The sequence below is a fragment of the Chenopodium album genome, chromosome 22 (assembly GCF_948465745.1).
Source record: "Chenopodium album chromosome 22, dcCheAlbu1.1, whole genome shotgun sequence".
Taxonomy (NCBI): Eukaryota; Viridiplantae; Streptophyta; class Magnoliopsida; order Caryophyllales; family Amaranthaceae; genus Chenopodium; species Chenopodium album.
In genome coordinates, this window is record NC_137855.1 from 27562717 (window position 1) to 27577678 (window position 14962).

A 14962-nucleotide genomic window follows, 5' to 3' on the forward strand; every position below is an offset into this window, starting at 1 on the left:
ATTTATCAATTTATTTTGGATTTTGTTCTAAGCTTAGCTCATACATCTGTTGTATACTTATATTTTAAGAGATGGAGCCTTTATTCTATGTGCTTGAGTCTTCTTGACTCGAGTCTTGAATGTAGGTTCTTGAGACATTAGAGATTCCGGATAAATAATCTAACTGCGTGAAAATACAAGGCATTTTAATGTTAAAAGTAGAATTATTTTTATTTTTTATTTTTTTTTTGACAGCTGAAAAAAGGGGAAGTTACTCCCTACAAGAGTTATAACTAACAGAAACACAATGGAACCTAGCTAACATATCACTAAGTCTTTGAGTAAGCATTCTGCCTTCCTGTAAGCCAATGCTATCCCTTTGCATCCATGTGAGGGTCCTTTTATCTGTTGTTTCAATCTTCAAATGCCAAAGCTTCAACCTAGCTGCTGCTTGCAACCCTCTGAGCACAATCTCCAGAAAATGCTGCTGCATTTGAGCCTTGCCTTGATCATATTCAATCCCTGCTTTCCCCAGTTTCCAGGTCCAGCTGTTGTTTCTTTTCCTGTTACCAAACTGACTGATGCTCAAGATAGCATGATCACAGTGTCCATAACCTGTAATCAGGTTAATACACTCAGAATATTGACCATTCCCATGCTGTTCTGTTCCCTTATCTTTTTCAAAGCCTGGTGGACCATCAGAACTTGCATTGGTCCCAGCTTCTTCACCCAAGTCCTTAGCCGACCTGCAATTCATGTTCATCTTATGGTCCATAATTTTTATCACAAATAAGGGGTTTGGATCAACATTCCTGAACAGCTTATTGCTGTAAATAGTTGATAGCTCCCTTCCAAAAAGCCTCAACCAGTTGTAAATCCACTCTGTAATTGGTATATTGTCCTGCTGGTAGACATTGATCCTTGAACTACAGCCTTTCCAGATATGGCTTGCAAAGGAGCAATCTCTAAAGATATGCTCTAAAGTTTTTAGATTTGGCTGCTATGATCACCTTCCCTGAAGCATAATTTGTAGAATTGATTATCACCCAAACCTCTCTTTTTCATCTCAGTTCCAACCGGCAAAGCACCTTTAAGGATTTTTCATCTCAGTGAAAAGTTCCTTGTATACCTCTATATTCCAATCACCATTGGTATTCCGAAATGAAGCTACATTATCATTATTGGAGCAACCTTGAAATCTCCAAGCTGAAAGCTCACCCAAAACCAATGGACCACGCACTCCCTTGCTTAAGAAGATGCAGACCCCACTTAATACTAGTCCAACCCCATGAACCCACATTCCTTCTACGCCATGAGTCCTAAAAAAGAGTAAGCTTGTTTATGCCATACTTAGCTTGGTAGACTTTACTGACCAAAGACTCTGTATCATCACAAACTTTTAAATAAAACGGATGTTCAGTAAATTACTGAACATCCGTTATTAAATGACAATAAAATGTGCAAAAGTTACACTAAAACGCGCAAAAGTTACCCTGACATATATAAGAGTTATTTATGCTTCATTGATAAATTTGACAAAAGTGACACTAAATCTGACAAAAGTGTACCCGATGTACAGTTTATTATTGAAAACCGGATGTATACAAAAGTTTTCCCTTTTATCATTTATTACGTGACATCCTTGCTTTGCTAAGAGAGCTTGATTAAAGAAACGAGCATTGAGGATGCCTAATCCTCCCTTTTCTTTGGCCTGAGTTAGATGAGACCAACCTTTCCAGTAAATTCCCTTCCCATTCATGTTTCCCAGCCACCAAAAGTTTGCAACTATGCTATTGATTCTCTTTAAGATGAACACTAATAGCACATATGTCCCCAGATTAGACAGAACCGACTTTATCAGAGTCAACCTACTAGCATGTGATAGGAAGATCGAGTTCCAAGCATTTAACCTCTCCTTAACTCGGTCTACAATATTACTAAAAATTTGTTGCTTAGATGTACCAAAATCAGTTGGATTTTCCAGATAAACCCCAAAGCTGTTGCTCTTGTTAATTCCTAGTAGCTCACTATACTTGGTTATCTCCTCCTCACCTGTATTAGGACTAGCTAATAGTACAGATTTTTCTTGGTTGATAACTTGTCCTGAAGCCTTGCAGTAGGTGCTTAACACATTTTTTAGAGCCAAGATATTGCTCTCTTTTCCTTATAAGAAAAAGGCAGAGTCATCTGCAAAAAAAAAGTGACTGGTTTTTGGAGCTTTGTGTGCCACATTTATCCCTACAATTCCACCTTTCCTTTCCTCTTCTCTAATAAGCCCTGAAAGGTACGGGGAAAGTGGATCCCCTTGGCGAGGACCACATTTAGGTTTAAACTTTTCCAGGGAAGAACCATTGATGATAACAGAAAAAGAAACCGTGCTAACACAGTTCATTATGGTCTTCACCATCAAATTTGGTAGACCAAATTTATATAATACCTTTTTAAGGAAATCCCATTTGATTGGCTAATTTCCCTTTAACACCCTTCTTCGTTTTTCTAATGTTTTCTAACAGTTCATGAGCAAACAAGGTGTTATCAGAGATAGCTCTTCCAGGGATAAAGGCGTTTTGAAATTCACTCACCAAACCACTAATAACCTTCATAAGTCTATTAGTGATGCACTTCGAGATGATTTTATGAACAACATTACAGAGTCCAATTGGCTGTAACTTTTCCATTGATTCAGGATTATCACATTTGGGAATCAGAGCTGTATTTGTGCAATTCAATTTTTTTAAGATGTTACCTGATTTAAGAGAAGATAACACGGCCTATGTCACATCATTCTTCATCCTACTCCAATTTTTCTGAAAGAACTTAGCAGGAACTCCGTATAGACCTAGCACTTTCCACGGTTTTCATTGCAAAGAGTGCGTTCCTGACTTCTCTTCTAGTGTAAGGTTGGGAGAGTAAATCCTTTTAATCTTCATAAAGTGATTTGGTTATACCTTTTATTCCCTGTTCAATTTCGAATCCCTATCATGCGGAGAATTCGATTCATTATGCCCATATATCTCCTTGAAATAATTTTTAGCAATTTGTGCAATTTCCTCCTCCTTTGTAATCCAGTCCCCTTGATCGTTCTTGATTGCTTCCAATTTATTCCTAGCGTTTCTTCCTTACACAAAATTAAAGAAATATCTTGAACAAGTGTCCCTTGCATAGTTCCAATTCAACTTTTCCCTTTGTCTCCGGTAAATCGCCATGTTCCGTGAGTATTCTTCCAATTGTTTACTTACTCTTCTGAATTCTGCATCATACCCTTCACTTTTGAGTAAGAGTTGCGCTTCAAATATGTCCTTCTCGAATTTATCCCATTCTCCATTCCACTCCTCCCTCGTATTTAGGTCCATTTCTTAATTTCTCATTTTGCTTTATGGGTTTTCTTAACGAGCCTGAACATTGGTGAGCTTAGTTGGTGAGAGTTCCAGCAATTCAAGCCCGCATCTACACATTCATTGTAGTTCAGACTCCACTGCTCAATCTTGTATACACTTCTTTTTTTCTTAATTGTAGGGATGGTTTGGAAAATAATTGGAGCATGATCCGAGATTTGAATTGTTGGTGAGTAATAATGGCATGTGGAAATGTAGTTAGCCACATTGCATTTGCAAAGCCTTTATCAAGTCTTTCCAAAACTAAGTCCTCCCCTTCTCTACCATTTGACCAAGTGTATTTTGGCCCCTCATAAATTAAATCATGGAGGTTATTAGCGTCCTTCCAATCATTAAAAATATTGCAACCCCTAATTGTAGTAGAAATCGCACCCGTCTTGTCTAAATGTGAATATACTTGATTGAAGTGACCTACTAAGGTTGTTGGGATGTTAAGTTGTGGATTTGTCCATTGAATGAGACAATTCCATACTTCCTTTCGCAAGGAGGTACAAGGTTCACCGTAAACCAAAATCCAATCTCCATTTTCCATTAATAAGATCATTGAAGTCTACTACAAGAAAATTGACACAAACGCAAACTACTTCTAACAAATTCTTAGACTTCCATCCTAACCATAATCCACTACTTAACCCTTTAGGATTAACACCTTTGAAGAAATTAAAACCTAAACACCTACGACGATTTAAAACTAAATCCGGACTACTTTTAGTTTCCGTTAGAAAGATAAATTCCGGATCAAAAGACCCAACAAGTCTTTTAATTTTAGGAATTATCGGGGTTGTTGGGTTTTTAATTCCCCGACATTTCCAAATAAGACCGATCACTTGGGTAGAGGTGGTTAATCTGGGTCAACCACCGCAAGCCCATCTCCTGCATATGTTAGTACGATATTAGATTCAAACCCAAAAACACTTCTAAACCCATGCCCAGCAAATGAAGAAGACGAAGGCCCTGCTCTAGCATCCTCACGATTGATCCTTTTCCCTTTTTATTCTTCTAGTCATTAATGAGTCGGTATCATCCTCCTCCTCATCTATAAATTGGATCGAAACAAGATCTAAATCCGAAATAGCCTTTCTCTTCAGAGGACATAGTTCTTGTTTAAAACGCCTCTTCTCCTTTCTTTTCTTGAATCTCATTGTGCTCAATAGTCGTCCCCTTCTATCTCTTTCCCCCCATTTTGTGAAGAAGATAGCACTACCTGACATTGTTTCAGTTGAAGGTGTCAATTGAAGCGCCCTATTCCCAGTAATCTCGACTTCCAGTTGCTCAATTTGGTTTTGGTTTCGTTCCTTTGCCTGTGATTGCTCTTCAACACTTTGAAATTCAAGCTGGTCTTCTTCTTCAATCGCAATTTGTTGTTCCCCTTCCCATGGACTCATAGGTTCTTTAGGGATTTGACCTACCTGAAAAGCATCATCACTCCCCCCCCCCCCCCCCCCGCCTTGGTAATCCACCGGATCATAAATAAGTGAGTCTGGTTCCCTTATTTTAAATGCCCTCGGATAATTTTGAGCATCAAATTCAATGAAAAAACGCTGATTAAAACCAGCATTATCCACCCTCCTTCCAGCAATTTCTTCGTTTAACTCCATCCTCGATTGTATCGCACCCCTCATTAACAAATCAAAACGGAGATTTTCAATTTCTGGCCCGTATCTAGGCACCATATCCACATTTTCCACCTCATCATTGTGAGCCGGAGCAACCTCCGCCGCGGCTCTGTAAGTATCCTCACCAAATTATTTCCACTTATTCCTTCATTAAATTGATGTACACCTGAATCTGTTAGGTTGACTTAAACTCCACCTTCCGCCTCCACCTTCATCACCACCGCAGGGTTTTTTTGGTCATCCTGCAACGACGCTCCATTCTGGTTCACCACTGGTCCCCTAAAAGGTGCTCCCCTGTTGTTAAACCGTTCCCCTAGTGTGACTGTTCTCCCCCCGTGCTGAATAGCTAAGTCAAAATCGACCATTATGTCGGTGACTGGTAAAAGGGAGTTGGTTAATTAGTGGTGATGAGGTAAAAGGGTTCCTTCCCTCGTTGATATTCTATCTCGTCTTCCTATCAACTCCGCGGCTGCCACCGCTGTTTTATCGCCTCGATGGCCTTAAATCACTTCTCTAAAACTCAGGGGCGTTTGGTATAAATTCCGTAAACGGAATGGAAAGGATTTATGTAAGTAAGGGAAAGGGTAATGATACACGTTACCTTTGATATATGTTTGATATCTATATGGAATGGAAGAGTTTATGATTGAGGAGGGAAACACATTTTGTTTCCACTAGTTGGATAAGGGTAACAATTTGGGGGATTTTGTTACCCTTTGAAAACGGTATTTGTTACTAGTAGCTCATACCAAACTAATAGAAAGGAAAACACTTATTTGTTTACGTTTCCTACATTACAAATTTTCATAGTAAACACCCCCTCAATAGCATACTTTTCAAAGGTATATACAATACTTTTGAATGCTTTGATGCTATCAACAAAGTCTTCAAGAAGCTCACCTCTCCGATTATTCGTTTTATTCTCCATCTTCATGACCCGTGTTTAGGTTATTTTCCCCTTAATTCATGGTTTCTACACATCATCATCGAAAAGTCAAAGACATCCGTTTAAGACTTGTTACTAATGATAATGTTGCACCAATGAGGTTCAAAGTCTCCTCGTTTATATTTCAAACTCCTTCATTTGTAACACTTGAACTAAACGTTGGTATTATTTGCATTTTTCCTAGACATGTTTTCAATGGTGATACTAAATCAAAATTCAATCTTCCTAATTTGAAGAAATTGAGTATTCAAGTGTTGCCTTTCGAGTGTGAATTTTGGGGAACACTAATCGAATCTTGCCCATCACTCGAAGATTTAAGTTTAATAGTTACTTCATCGCCTAATATTAATGCAAGTGTAATACTTACCAACATAATATCAAAATCAATATTAGGTCAAAATTTGTTGCGGTTGAATATAACTGCACTTCATGAATATAAGGCAAAAGTTGTAATCAATGCCCCTCGATTGGAATACTTGATGCTCAATGTTGAATCTCTATTAGAATTTCGCTTTTCAAAGAATCCGAATGCATTGTGTGAAGCACTGATAAGTGTTGTTAGGAAATAGAGAATTATTGCACCCAATACGAAGGATGTGATCACAGAGTATCTCAGACTAATCTCTAATGTTAAGTCCCTCACGTTCGATGTTCGTTCATACTCCTTAGAGACGCCGTTGTTGTTTCCTAATTTGACTCACTTACGATTCATGGGTTGTTATGGCCACGAATTTAAGGTATTGTGGCCATTGCTCAAGTCATGCACGAAATTGGAGAATCTTTATATTAGCATGAGTAGTGAAGTCTCTCACCGCGATTTTTTTATTCATCCAAAGGATTCTCCACCATTATGTTTATTGCATCATATCAAGAAAATTAAAAGGTAGCTGTGATTTTTTACGATGGAGAAGAGAATTTATTGAAGTTGTTAAAATATTTTCTACTTAAAGGTCTAGTTTTGGAGGAGCTAATATGTACTTTCGCCAAAATATTTGAATCCTTCTATATTAGTAATTTAAGCAGGGAGTTATTGTTTTGGAAAAAATTATCCAACTGCAAAATAGGTTCACATCACCGGTGCAAAATCGTATTTTCAGGGTTATGTATTAAGATGTCAACAATTAAGCGTGGCAGTTCGTGAAGCAAAGCAATTACTGGAAGCATGCTTCATATCTCTACTATTGCAAAAGGCCAAAAACATGGTTCTTCAATAACTAATGTTGTAATTATACAAGTATTTATTTGCAAATTTTTTTTTTTTTGAGGAAATGTTTATTTGCAATTTTGTAAGTCGTACCAATAAACCTTCTAAGGCATATTATGCAAGATCAATTTGATTTTTGAAAATATTGCAATTGACTAATTCATTCTTTTGTTTAATATTTTCCCCTGTTGTTTAATTTAGCTAGTTACTAATTCCTTGCCTAAACATGTTTGGATGTGTATTCACAAGGGAAAAAAAATACTCCGTATATTAATAAGTTATTTTAAGTTTTTTTTCTTAATTTTTTTAATTAAGAAAATATTTTAAATTTGTATTCATTAATATTTTTTTATTATGTTATTCTTTTAGAAAAAAAGGAAATTTTTTCGACGATTTGTGCAAATATACTTTAGGGATTACTCTGATTATAATTGATAATTTTAGTAATATAATGTACAGTAGAAGATTATTCAATTTATTCTAGAACAATCGGATACCTCTATGATGGGGCTAATGTAGTCCATAAAAGTGAGATGATGATACATAACAAATGTACGGCCCAAGCCCAATGTTTGGAGAAGCCCAACTTTGCTTCACTTACATTCTTTTCTTACGAACCTTCAAATATTAAATTAGGCATTTAGCACTCTATCATATTGTAGGCGTCGTTTGAAGTTTGCCTACGTTAAATCATGGTGTGAATATGCTTGACACTCATAGGAAGTGGGAATCGACATATACGATTAGTGACACGATTAGGGGTAAGGAAAGTAGGGAGCCGCCAACAAGTTTTTAAGGAACTTGTAATCCGTTCACTAATCATTTGAGGCATCCACGAGAAGGGACAATGATAGGCAACAACGATTGACCCGTGAAGGTTACACCCCATTCATAATCCATGAGATTACTAACTCCATATTGTTCGGAACCACGAAAGGAGGATCGGGGATGATGGTACGAAGTGAGTCATGGAGTCACATTCTCCCGTATTGGCCTCTACTCGATTCTTATAGTATTCCTGCGATCTCAAAGGCATGCAAACAAAGATTCAAATTGCTCCAAACTATTATTATGCTAAATTGGTTGAATATTAATGCACAAGAAATTCTAAAATATTAGTGACCACTTCAATTAACAACAAGATTAAAGGAAACTAAACTGGTTGTCCAAATTATCTTATTAGTCGTGATATTCAATTACATATTCCCTTTAACATGCAATATGATGATCATAAATAATGATAGAAATCAACATTAATATTGGAAGAAATTCAATAATACTATCGTTAGTCAAATCAAATAATAATTCTAATCATGATACTAGCAATAAGAAATAATAATAATAGTAATTAAGTGGTTAATTACTCACTTTCCACGTTTCCTTGAAATTGCTACATCATGAATAAATTGTTAGTAACTTCAATAAAAATATAAATCAAATTAAAATAATTAAATTAAATTAACTAAAAAAGTTTGAATTCTTTGTTTTATGGTGTGTTGATTGGTACATCTTGCATTGGTTCCACATTTGGTGTTGGATTTTTCTTCAATGATGTTTTTCAAAGTGATTCTACACTACTTGTTGGGTCATCAAGTGCTGGTCAATCCCCATGGTTATCGTATTGCGCTTGTTGTGGATGCTTGGGTAAAAGAGTTAATAATGTTGTAAGGAGGGTGTTCCCATCGTAGGGGATCCTTCTCCTTAGATGCCTATGGCCCTTAAAAGCCTAAGACTTTACACTTGTTAGGTGTATTAGGATTTGAATTCCTGACTATTTGGGGGACCTTAAATTAAAAATGATTCTATCATACTCGCTTTTTTGTGAGGAACAAGTAGGAGTCGCCAATGAGTTTAGGAAAACCCATAAACCTCGTTCATGTCTTTCACCCAAGTAGAGTTAAAGGGATATGTAACATGAATCGTAAGTTTACCCATGCCCAAATTGGTCTGCATAAACTAGAAATGAGTTCGAAGTGAGGGTACCAAGATAACGTTCCCTTAGAGGGGATTCGCGATCGTAGCCCTAGTGCGACCTCTACTAGCTCTTCCTTTGCACAATTTCATCACCAAACAATATATGCAACGTGATACCTAATACTATTTTAGTTGATTTTATTTACACACATTAATCATATAGGAATTACATTGCAAAAGTAGTTATTCTTATTTAATCAAATTCGTGAAAAGAACAAGAAATAAACAATATTCGCCTTGGCTTAAGTGATCAAACAACAATTAATTAATTCAATTCTAATCATTATTTAACGAAAGAGTACTATGTGAATTAATTAATTAATTAGAAGTTTGTTTAAAGTGATCAAATAACACTAATTAATCAATTAAAGTTATTTAAACAAGAAAAAGAAAAGTGATTTATCTAAGTGCTTTGGAAACTAACCGTTCTTCTATGTATGCTTAGATCTCCGTCTTAGATGTTTATGGACCTTCTTTCTTCTTTGTACCTCCAAGGGCATCAATGGATGGATTAGGGTTGAAGAGTCGTTGGGAAGAAAGAGGGAAAAGTAGTATGATAGTAAGAGGGTTTGAGAGATTAGGGATTTCTAAAATTTAGGGTTTTTAAATCTGATTTTCTCCCTTTAGAGCTGTGCGAAGACCCCTTTTTATAGGCGTAGGAATCTCGATTTAGGGTTTTAGAGTCGTGCCATCAGGTGTAGCGACAACTCTCTGAGTCGCGCTCGAGTGCCGCGCACACGCAACTTATTGAGTTGCGCTGGTTTGCGGTTTGCCTTATACGAAAACGCGTTTTTAAAACTTCCATAACTTTTGATTGCAAAGTTGAATTTAGACGTGTGAGATATCTTTGGAAAGCTCTGGATGTCTACTTTCCACTCCCGTTAAAATTAGGTTAAAGTCTGTTATGGATAAAAAGTTATGGCCGTTGGAGTGCAAGGGTGTTGGTTTTGGGCCCAGTTTAGTGTTTTGATCATAACTTCTTCGTTTTGGCTCGGAATTGGGTTTATAATATACCGTTGGAAAGCTCTTTGAAAGAGCTATTTATTTGTATAGGCGCTGCACTGGAATTTTATGGTTGGTTTATCTGTTTGGCTCGGTTATCAACAATGTAGGTTCCATTGGATCCAATCACTGCATTCGACGCATTTGGGTCTGTTATTAATCAAGTTTAAACATGTATTAACACGTTTTAGACCTAATTAGTAATTGGACAAGGCTCTAAGATAACTTGGTCTCAAATATGGGTTTTAACTTACTTCATAATACTTTTCGTAGTCCATAAACAATTCAACTTTGATCTAGCATGAAGAACGGGTTTTTGTAACAGCATCGCACTTCCTTTTCGGGACAAGAGGCCAAAAGTAGGTGTCTACAGTTAGCCCCCACTTTGATCGAGTCTAGAATAGACGATGATCAAAGTAGTCAAGGAAATAAATCCGAGACTCATCTGCGAAGTTCTCTAAGGATAGAGAATCTTTCAGTAATGTTAAGGATGTCGAAACGATCCTTGATTCGCTAAGTGTTTGAAACAAATAGCTATTAAGGCTAGAGAAAGTTTTTTTCTAGTCTTAACGCGCTAAAGAGTCTAGATTGATCCTTTGCAATTGTAGAACGCTTTTACAAGTAAAGGTGTTCTAAGTGATATCAAGTCATGAGAATAGATCGGTTTTAAAAAAAGAATAAAAGGGGATGATTTCCTCTCAATCGTGTCATCGTTGGTCTAAAGTCCCTCGATATGTCATTGAAACTTTAGCCTGACTTTAACAAAGTAAAAAGAATTAAAAAGGGGTTTTCCATATTCGAACCGATAAAGGTCCGGCATTCGAGCCGGGTCCGGCATTCGAATCGGATGTCCACAAGATAGAAATACATGTCTCAGGACTGGAGGCATATATCCAAATCCAGTGAGAGGGACGAAAGTCAGCAACTCTCAGCAGTTTTATCCACAACATGAATACACGTGTCTCAAGACTGGGGCACGTGACTACATGGGTGCGACATCGTCTCGTCGCTCTTTATACAGGGGGTGGACGGACACCCTAACTGTCTGGTAAGCTATTAAGCTCACTAATTACAGTATTTGCTTCCATTCAAGAAGTGCCTGATCCTGAAGGTTCGGCGCGCCTGTCGACTCGTAAGCTAACGCCTACAGTAATGGTCTACCTTTTAGTTTCGAGAGGTAGATCTCGCAAAGCTTGGGCTGAGGTGAAATTTTACGCAACACCTACGCCGCACAATTTTACGTTGTATGCTACGCCATTTGCATTTTTACGCTGCATGAAAACGCCTTCCTTTTGCTTCGGACGTGAAAAAGAAGAAAACCCGAACACTTATAACGTCAGTACAGTAAAATGACAAACTTGTCTATGGTTGCTTTTACGTAAAGCACCACCACGGAACGTCTTAAGGCACGCTTACGAAAAACGTTCAAAATGTATGCTTGGGGAAGGCACAAAGCACGGTGTGCATGAAAAATGATGCAAAAAACTATCAAAAAAGAAAATAAACTACAAATGCAAAGCAATTAAAAAGGATTTTGATAATTTGCGCGCCATTATGATGGGCGTTAGAACGGTCGCTCATTCCACACTCAATCAAACACATTTATTAACAAACACCTTACAAACCAAGCATAATGACAAGTAAGAGTTAGGTCCATAAGGAACGGGATATGGTTGCTAAAGATCTTAACACTTAAGCTAATTCGAAGTCAATGGTGAATTGGGTTTCGTCAAGTAGACAAACAAACTATGGTTCTAAATCAATGGATTAAAGACACTAGGGAATGGGATCCACTCAACCAAGGCAATTAGGCAAACGGGAATAAAATAGACAAGCTATAGCAAGGACTATATGTAAAATCAACCTCATGCAATAAGAAAACAACTCACGCTACTAAACTTAGATTCCTCATTAGTCTAGCAATAGATGATACATAATCAAATTACAATAAGTAATGACATACTCAATTTACACTTCCATGTCAAATTAGGCATATCATGCTATCAAACTCCTAAGTCAAGGGTAGCTAATCCTATCATGAAGAACTAACAAGCAATCTCATATAATCAATTTAATTGCAATACAAACATCAATGTTTCTCCCATATTTGCATAACTAACCCAAAAGGTTGAGCTTCACCCAACCCCTAGCAAGAAGACTACTCACAACTCATATTTATCAACATGCAATCAACAATTAGGGTACTAACTACTTCAATAATTGGGGGAAAGTGGTTAACGATTGAAATAACTATCATCCAATAACAAATTACCAAGAACTTAAGAAGATTTAAATGACATGCAAAAGCAAATGAAATCTGAAATTAAGTAGAAAAAGGTTGGAGAAATTACTAATTGAAGCTTGAAATTGAATAACAATGGAGGAACTTGTCTTCTACAATGATTAAGATTGAGAATTCCAAACTAATAATTAAAACCTAACTAATGATTTGAGAGTATTTATGTTTCTACAACTACAAACTAAGAGGAAGCTCTGAAAACTTGGATTGCTGCACAATTGAGCAAAAAGGGGGTATTTACATGACCCTCAAATAAAAAAGACGAAGAAAACAAGAGTCGGGTACGGCTACAGGGGCGCACGGACGTGCAACCTTAAATTAGTGGCACGGACGTGCCACCCTAAGCACGACCGTGCAGAATCGGGCAGTAGCTCCAACTTAGGCCAAGTGAGATGCACGACCGTGCATCTTCTGGCACGGACGTGCTGGCTGACTGGCACGGACGTGCTTAAGCCTTGCACGTCCGTGCCAAATCAGGCAGTGGCTTGACTTGGCTGGGACACTCCTGCACGGTCGTGCAGGACATGGCACGGCCGTGCAGGGTCTTCTAAGCCCTTTTCTTCACATTCTCTTCAGTTTTGCTCCTTTGTCACGGCTTCTAAACTCGGTTTGTTATCCATATGCTTCAAATCATCGGTTTTTGGACCTGAAAACTCAACAAAAACACTAAAAACCCGTGAAGCAAGGTATACACAAAAATTGAATGAAAATAGGATAGAAGTGAACCAAAATGCTAATATTTCAAGTAAACAAGGTTCAAAAATCACCCTAAAATCATATCAAATAACAAGTTATCAAATCCCCCCAAGCTAAGTTTTTGCTAGTCCCCGAGAAAAACAAACATGTCAAATCAAAAAGGAAGATTACTTGCTAATGATCAAACCAAGGAGAGAAAACACAAACACAAATCCGCATGGCAAGAACCATAAACACTTTTAGCACAAGTGAAAGCAATTTAAACCCCTAAGTCGCCTAAGAGGACGAGTTTTTATCTCGTGAGGGTTTCCCTTGAGCTTAACCCACAACTCACACAAACCACACCAACTAACATAGCACATTGTTGCTCTCAAAGTGGTCAAAACACACAAAACCAATATTTTTATTGCCCAAGTCAACTCATCGGGATACAAAACACAAACAAGACAAGTGAGCAACTTTCAAGAATTACCATTCATACAAATGTGCACCTAAGTTGGGGGTAGAGAGGCGAACTAAGCAAGGTTGCACTAGGATACTTCGTTATACCTTTTACTAGTTCATTAGAGCACGTCTAGATATTCCAAAGTTGCAAAGCCCTTTTTCGGTTATAAAATCTCAAAATGCAAGTCCACCTCCCAAAATGCACTCCCAAGCCCTTTCAACTACGCTCTAATTCGGGAATTTACACAAGAAACTTCAAAATAGAAAGCGTGTGGGAGGCATCCACAAATTGACCTCTAGAATAGAAAAAGTGAAAATTTTGAGGATTTTGGAGGAGTTTTTTTTTTTTTACTTCTCCACTCTTTTCCTTTTTTTTTTTCATTCATTGCCCTCGCCTCTTTTAACTTTGAGCGGCTCTTTCTTTTATTCGAAACATGTGGCTTATTATGCCACTTATTGCATAAGATATACATAGAACCAATTCCCTAGCAGAGTTTCGTTTCGGGGAGGAAGGGAGACACACCAAGGGCACAAGGGACCGCAATTTGATTCAAACATATCCTACTTTGGGCAATTGAGCATTCATCGGTTTTCATTTCATATACACTAGTGCAATCGAGATTAATAAGCCTCTAAATGACCCCAACTCTTGCACACACCCTTCTAAAAGAACTTTACTCATCACTCAAGAGTCAAGCAAGCAAATCGTATAAGCATCGTCATTTGAGTCTCATCCAAGGGCTATTTTTCGATTTCTTTTTTTTTTTTTTTTTTTTAAGATAGCGAGTTAGGAGAACTAAGCTAAGTATAAAAAAAATAGAACAAAACTATACAACTAAATGAAGAGAGGAGAGAAGAAAAGTATTCACACATTAAGAGATTTGGATTTAGGGCGTTGGATTTCAAAGGGAGCAAATTTGGATGTTAAGGGGTTTGGATGTTAGGGGAAGGAACAAACAACATGCAAGGTAATCACCAATCAAGCACAAACAAGAATCAATCAACAAAACCAAAGAGAAAGACTCCCCCCCCCCCCCAAGCTATCATAAACATTGTCCCCAATGTTAAAACAATAAAAGCACAAGAAAGGGGAAAAAGAGACTAACTCATTGGTTTGGTCCTCCTTGGGAGCTTGAGCCCCCGGGGTACCAATGTCGGTAGGCATTTCGGAACTCACCCAATTCCGACCGAAGTCCTTCGAAGCTTGTCCTCATGTTGTCGTAGGAGGACCTCATATCTTCGTGAGACTTTCTTATAGTCTCGAACTCGGTGGTCATCCGGTTGAACCCTTGGTTCATCAAATGCATTTGCTGCTCGAAGGTGAGGGGTGGGTTGCCCTCACCCATGCCTTGACCTTGGTACCCTTGTTGGTGATCGTATTGTTGTTGTTGTTGGAATTGTTGTTGT